The 7,486-nt window shown below is 38.4% G+C and overlaps 1 long non-coding RNA gene across 1 annotated transcript; it reads right to left on the bottom strand.

Annotated features, from left to right (window-relative positions):
* Positions 1-389: 389 nt before the first annotated feature.
* Positions 390-4,766, bottom strand: LOC118596044. Its single transcript, XR_004946661.1, has 3 exons — positions 4,739-4,766; positions 1,341-2,146; positions 390-730 (listed from the first exon to the last, which is right to left on the bottom strand). It is a non-coding gene; the product is annotated as an uncharacterized LOC118596044 (long non-coding RNA).
* Positions 4,767-7,486: the final 2,720 nt, after the last annotated feature.

The following is a 7,486-nucleotide window of genomic DNA, read 5'->3' as shown; positions in this document are numbered from 1 at the left end:
CCTGTTCAGAAAGCACTTTCCTGCACCTCTGTAATGTAGGGCACGTCCTTTGTTTTCATATAGCCTGTTTAGAGCTTCAGGTTTCACACTGAGGTCTTTGAGTCAACACAGGTGATTTTTGTGCAGGGCCACAGATAATGGTCTAATTTCATCCTTCTATATGTGGTCATTCAGTTTCCCCAGCACCATTTGTTGGAGATGCTGCCTTTACTCCAGTGCATGTTTTTCTTGCCTTTGTTGACTATCAGGTGGTTGTAATTATATGCACTTAAGACTGACTCTTCTGTCTTGTTCCACTGATCTGCATGTCTGGTTTTTGTGCCACTGTCATACTTATAACAGAACCATATAATATAACTTGAAATGTATATATAGATATAGACATAGATATAGATAGATTTCTATATATGAAATCTATAACCATATAGATTTATATAACTTGAAATCTGATATGATAATACCGCCAACATTTCTTTTTGCTCAGAATTGCTTTGATTATTCAGGGTCTTTTGTGGTTCTATACTATATATATGATATATTTCTGTGAAGAATGTTGTGAGGATTTTAATCGGCATTGTGCTGACTCTGTGATGGTCATTTTCACAATATTAATTCTACTATTCCATGAGCATAGAATTTCTTTTCATCTTCTAGTGGCTTCTGCCATTTCTTTCTTCTGAGATTTGAAGTTTTCAGTGTAGCAGTTCACTATTGCTCTGTTCACAAATACCTAGGAAGCAAAAACAGCCAAGATGTCCATTAATTAATGAACATATCATGGGAAGGTGGTATATTTATACACAATGGAATTCTAGTCAAATGCAAAAAAAAAATTAAATCATGAAATACACAGATAAGACAAATGCCACATGTGCTCTCTAATTTGTGGATTCTGGATCCTAATCTTTAGATTTGAGGTATAAACTGGAGTAACTAGAGAAGCCAGGAAATTAGAAAGGGACTGGAGAAGTGGGGAGAATCTCCACAAAGGAGACTGGAAGGGCAGTGTTATGAAGGGAAAAGGGAAAATGAAGAAAACTTTATTGAAGAGGGAAGATAATACAGGAGAAGGAAGGAAGGAAGGAAGGAAGAAAGAAGTGTGTGTGTGGGAGGGACTAACATTAATGACGATTTAAAAAGCCATAAGGAGTCTTATAATCTTATGATCTAACCTAAAAATATACACACACATGCACATACATGCACATGCACACACATACAACACACACAGAGAGACACACAAAGTTTTAATGGTGTTAACCCACCTGGTGAGATACTGTGCTCTCTCATCCCCCCAGAAGCCATAAACTAATTAAAACCCTATAACCAAGCAGAGGTACCTCTCTTTGATCCATTGGCCAGGGGTATCCAAAAGATCCTCAAAACAATATAGGCTAATGTCATTGCTCTTGATTGTGGCCGGAAGATCAAGGCAAGCTCCTACTGCTAAAGACACGACACTTATGAGACACAAAACTTAGAAAAACCAAGCTGGTACTGACCTGGTAGCCTCCGACCTGGTAGCCTTTTCTACAAGGACTAGCTCTCATGGTATCAGAAGACTTATACAAACTGCTGAGGGAGAAAATGTATCACAAACCCAGCCAGCCTGAGTGCTACAATGGGACCAGGAGACAGCCCCCAATGTTGCAATAATGGTACTTGTATCTTGGGAACAGCTGGGCCTAAAGCCTGCTCAATTAGGTGGAACCCATGCCTCATACTATAATCCTAGCCAAGAACCCATGGCTGAAGAGGCCATAAATTCTAGAGGAGCATCTACTGCTACCATATTACTAAAGTGCCTTCAAAATACTCATCCCTATGCCATAGATAACTGCAGCTCTCAAACTCATCCAAGAAGTTGTTTTTTTGTTTGTTTGTTTGTTTTTTAGCAGCAGCAGCAGATGAAGACCAGTAGAGAGATCCCTAACTAGTCAAAATGTCAAAATGCAGAGAATAATTGACTGTGGGGTGCCTGGCCACAAATGGGACATCTGCCACACAACTCCTACACGCACGGGTCAGGAGACATCACGGAGTGGAGTGCAGAAGGACTGTAAGAGCCTGATGATCAGGATGACTTCTGGATGGAATAGGGATGCTGCTCCATAAACTCTCAGCAATATGGCTGCCTGCACAAGACCTGCAAAGACCATCAACATGTCAACAAAGCCCCATTCCTAGATGATGAGCTACAGAGCTGCAGTCAATGGATGCTGAGGGAGGAAAGAGTTGTGTTGATTTTGGTTGGTTTTTTGTTTTTCTTGTTTTTTTTTTGGTCTTTTTTTGTTTTTGTTTTTCAAGGACAAAACCCAAATCCAAAATTGATCAGCTATAACACATACAAATAGGGCATCACTAATGGGACTCTGTAGACTATGTACCCCACCCCCTACACACACTCAGAAGAAAGATGAGGTCGTGAATTTCAGTGGTCAGGGGACACAAGGAGTTGCAGGGAAGAGAAGGATTGGTGTAGCTGGAGAGTTTCTCTCCAGGTCCCGCCAAGCCCCCCACAGTCCACTTATAAAATAATCACTCAGATGCTTATATTACTTATAAACTGTACGGCTGTGGCAGGCTTCTTGCTATGTAGTTCTTATATCTTAAATTAACCCATTTCTATAAATCTATACCTTGCCACCTGGCTCGTGGCTTACCAGTATCTTAACATCTGCTTCTCATGGTGACGGCAGCTGGCAGTGTCTCCTCTGCCTCCTCCTTCCACTTCCTAGAATTCTCCTCTCTCCTTGTCCCGCCTATACTTCCTCCCTGGCTACTGGCCAATCAGCACTTTATTTATCAATCAATCATAGCAACACATTTTTACAGCATACAGAGCATCCCACAGCAGAGTGGCAATGATGTAAATATAGAATACTTGTCTATCAAATTTTCAAATTAAAAAAAGAGAAAAGATATTCTATTATTGTTTAATAAAACAGCCACTAGTCCCATTTGAAATGTCGCTAATCAAATTTGAGATATGCTTACTAAGTTTAAAATACAACTCAATTTCAAAGAAGATAAGGATCTTAGTAATTTCTTATATCAATCACAAGCTGAAATGGTTACACTGTATATATATATATATATATATATATATATATTATATATATTATAATTAAATAAAACCCATCAATATTAATTTAGCTTATTTCCTCAAATTTTTAAACTACAATTTTAAATTAATAGGCAGGTGTGAAGATGCCATAGTGACTCCCATTATTTTGTGAGTTCATTAAAATAAGTTTAAAAATAATTTAAAATATCCAAACATTTTAAAATAATGCATCTGCTTTATTTTTATTATAATTCCCTTACTATTTGTTTAATTTAGTTTAGTTTTGTTTTTGAGACAGGGTCTCACACTGTATCCCAGGTGGCCTCAAATTCACTGTAGTGTTCTTCTTTTTTTTTTTTTTTTCCGAGACACGGTTTCTCTGTGTAGCCCTGGCTGTCTGGAACTCCTTCTGTAGACCAGGCTGACCTTGAACTCACAGAGATCCTCTGCCTCTGCCTCCTGAGTGCTGGGATTAAAGGCGTGTGCCACCACCGCCTGGCCACGTAGTGTTCTTGCTACAGCCTCCTGCAAGTGCTGAGATCACAAGCTTGAGATGTGATGTCTGAGAAGACAATGCCTGCCCAGTGTGAAACACACACTGTACTAATAATGCTTTCTTCAGTTCTCAAAGGGATACAATTAGACAGAAAGTTAAATGAAACAAAAAGAAATTTCAAAAGCTTCCCATTTTCCTTCAGTTTCTGAGTGGCATAGCTTTCTGGAACACCAGTTAGAACATTATTTAAATAAGTTAATTGACTTTGTTTTGTCAGGTCTTGTGAACTCATTCCATGTTATTGAAATATGGAGCAGCACAACTAAGTTGGAGAGAGATGGCAATGTTATCCACAGAGCCAATGTGCATTTTATTACTCATGAACTCACTTGTGGAAATTATATCTGCCAAATAAATACATATTTTATCAGTGTTTTACCTCTTAGGAGATAGATGACTTATCAAGAAATTTCTGGCTAGCTTGTTCCTATCTGTATTCATATGAAATATAGTAACCATTACTATCAATGTATCTTTATATTTCCTGGAATTCCCCTCAGACATTGATGAAAATGTTGAAGATTTGTTATTTTTCTTTTTCATAACTCCAAAAGAAATTTTCAAAGATAAAACTGTTACATATCCTATAATAATAGAAAATGTCAAAAAGCATTCATAAATTCCTATGTCAGATCAATAACTAGATAAACAGAATTGATAAACAATATAAGTAAATGTCTCTATTATTTACCTGAAATAGACAATGACACAATTATTACTTCTGTAATGTATGAAAAGTTACTGTTTCTGTATTAAGTCAAAACTGCTACTATAAAATCTGCAGTATTGATTATTATTTCCCCTGGGATCACATAAAACATTTTAATATATTGATCCGTTAATATTTTACTAAGTTAATTCCTGTTTCTTACAAAATTATAACCCAAATCAATCTTTTTAGCATACTGCTTTGTCTTAATAGTCCAAGCAGTTTTACCCTAAAATGACTGCCAGACTTATTTTTCTGTAATTACACTACTTTTGATTTTAAGTTTCTTTTTTAAAAATTTTACACAAAATACAGAGTGTCTTGCTTAGAGTTTCTCTGGCTGTGAAGAGACACTGTGACCCATGTCATCTCTTATAAAGGACAACATTTAATAGGAGTAGCTTACCGTTCAGAGGTTCAGTCCATTTTCATCATGGTGGGACAGCATGCAGGCAGACATGGTGCTGGAGAAGGAGCTGAGAGTTCTACATCTTGATCTGTAGGCAACAGGAAGTAGCTTGAGGATAGGAGACCTCAAAGCCCAACCCCACAGTGACAGACTTCTTCCAACAAGGCCAAACTTACTCCAATAAGCATTACCTCCTACAGTACCACTCCCTCTGAGCCAATTACAAACTACCACACAGAGTATAAAGCAAGTGTTTCAAACTGACTCTCTGAACTACAGCTTGCAAATAAAAACTATTGACTGGTGGCTACAAGAAATTGTGAATATTTAAAGCTGACACTAGGACTTCTATATTTCAAATTTATGCTAATAAAAAGTCAGTTATTTATTCTCAAATCTATTGGTGCAGTTTGTACTGGTTGTCCTATTACACTTTTGATTGTAGAAGAAATTAAAATGCCTCAAATTGCTTAAAAATTTAGTTGCAGAATGTCATCTTTAAATTGCAAGTGAAGCTGTGATATCTCCAGAAAGACTCTATACTCACACTGCTCTGCAATGTCATATATGGCATGTACATACTAAAATGTATGTACCGAAATGGAAACCAGGAAATCCAAAGCAACACACACTCAAGATTATAATGTATAGAAAAGAAGCATGCAAAACGTCAACCAAGGACCAAATCAGAGGAAGAATCTTGGCTCCACTGAACCCTCAATGAACTAGTTCATCATATACAAACTTTAGTTTTAAAATATACTGCCTCTTATTTGTATTATTTTTTCATCTACTTTATGAATGAACTAACCAATAACAGTAATGATCTTAGCAGTGTTTGCTGTCCTCGTTACTTCTGGAAGGGCTTGTGGTGCATTCCAATACATGTCATAGAAATTTTAAGAACACAAGATTTATGTTATTTGTTATATAAAACACAAGGAAGTTTGGCTAAGTGTAGAATAACAATTCCTGATATCTTAAAAAGTAATGTTAGCATAAATTCATAGAAATTATTAAATAAATCATTATTCTTATCACTTAGCTTTTAAACGATAAAGCAGAATGAATTAGTTCTGGGTTTTTTAGTTTTATTTTTATCCATGTGCATATGTGTGTATATGTGTGTAAGTATGTGCACATGAAATATGGGCCCCAGGAGGTTACAGGAGGATGTAGGATCCCCTGGAGCTGGATTACAGGCAACTGTGAGCATCCTGTATGGCACTCTAAACACTGGTCGTCTGGAAGAGAAGCACATGCTCTTAACTGCTAAAGCATCTCTCCAGCCTCTGACTTTGTCTTCTTGCATTTGTTCTAGTTGCAGGGCAGTGCTGTTATTGTTTTAACAAACTATGCGCCAGGCGGCGGTGGCGCACACTTTTAATCCCAGCACTCGGGAGGCAGAGGCAGGTGGATCTCTGTGAGTTTGAGGCCAGCCTGGTCTGCAGAATGAGTTCTAGAACAGCCAGGGTTGTTACACAGAGAAAATCCTGTCTTGAAACACCATATATATATATGAGAGAGAGAGAGAGAGGGAGAGGGAGAGGGAGAGGGAGAGGGAGAGGGAGAGGGAGAGGGAGAGGGAGAGGGAGAGGGAGAGGGAGAGGGAGAGGGAGAGGGAGAGGGAGAGGGAGAGGGAGAGGGAGAGGGAGAGGGAGAGGGAGAGGGAGAGGGAGAGAGAGGTGTGTGTGGGGGGGAGGATAGAAATATAATACAGTTTTTTAGGCCTTCCAGGAATTAAAGTATAAATTCTGGGAAAGGAATCTTTCAAAAGCACATTTCACAGCTTTAGTTGAGTATTATTGGCACATAATAAGCAGCACCTTTCAGGAATTTAAAAGTCAAATTGTCTTTTCAATTTTGCAACAGGGTCCTTTTAAAGAGGAAAGTATGTAAAGTACACAGCCTTATAAGACCTAAGAAGTCATCAAGAAACTGCCAGCTGGTACTTGGGGGCTCAGGCGGGATCACGAGTTTGGAGCCAGCCTGGGCTGAAGAGTGAGTTCTAGGCAAGCTTTGTAGGTCCAGCAGCCAGCCTGGGCTGCATAGTGAGTTCTTTGTAGATCTAGCAACAGCCCATCTTAACAGTAACACCACCACAGAAACCTACCAAGCTTCCCAAGAGGTTGTACATTTTATTCTCATCTCCGCACGGCCAGCCGCTCTGCTTTCTTGCTACCTTTTCAAACTTTCATGTAAACTAATATTGTCGAGAGTCTTCCAATGTGTTAGTTTGTTATTAATGACTCCTAGTGAAAGCCCTTCGGATCTTTTCGGCACTCTCCACTGATTTATTAGCATTTATGTTACTAGGCAGACATTCTTTCTTGGATATATGTTTGGAAAACCATTTCCTCCAGACTGCGGCTTGCATTTTGAACTTTATACCCGTGTCTTTTAGAAAGGAAGGGATTTTGACGTTTTGGGTTTTTCATTTTTTCTTTCATAGTTGTTGTTTCTCTACATTTTAAAGAAGCATTTGCCAAGTCTAATATTATTAAGATTTTTATCCTGTGTTTACTTCTGAAACTTCTGTGGCTTTACTGCTTAGGTTTAAGACGGTACTGTATTTAAAGCGGCTTGTGCAGATGTGTGAGTGAGGTAAGAAGCGGGCAGTTTTTGTTTTTGTTTTTCACTTTTTTTGTCTACTCTGGTCACCATTTGCTGACAACTCTAGCTGGAGGGGGAGATGCTAGCAAGGGTGGTGGATATGATCAAAGTGCATTGTATTCATCTATGGAA

Source organism: Onychomys torridus, chromosome 15 (genome assembly GCF_903995425.1).
Source record: "Onychomys torridus chromosome 15, mOncTor1.1, whole genome shotgun sequence".
In the NCBI taxonomy this organism is placed as follows: domain Eukaryota; kingdom Metazoa; phylum Chordata; class Mammalia; order Rodentia; family Cricetidae; genus Onychomys; species Onychomys torridus.
Note: the sequence above shows the minus strand (reverse complement) of the source record. Positions and strands in the feature narration are given on the sequence as shown.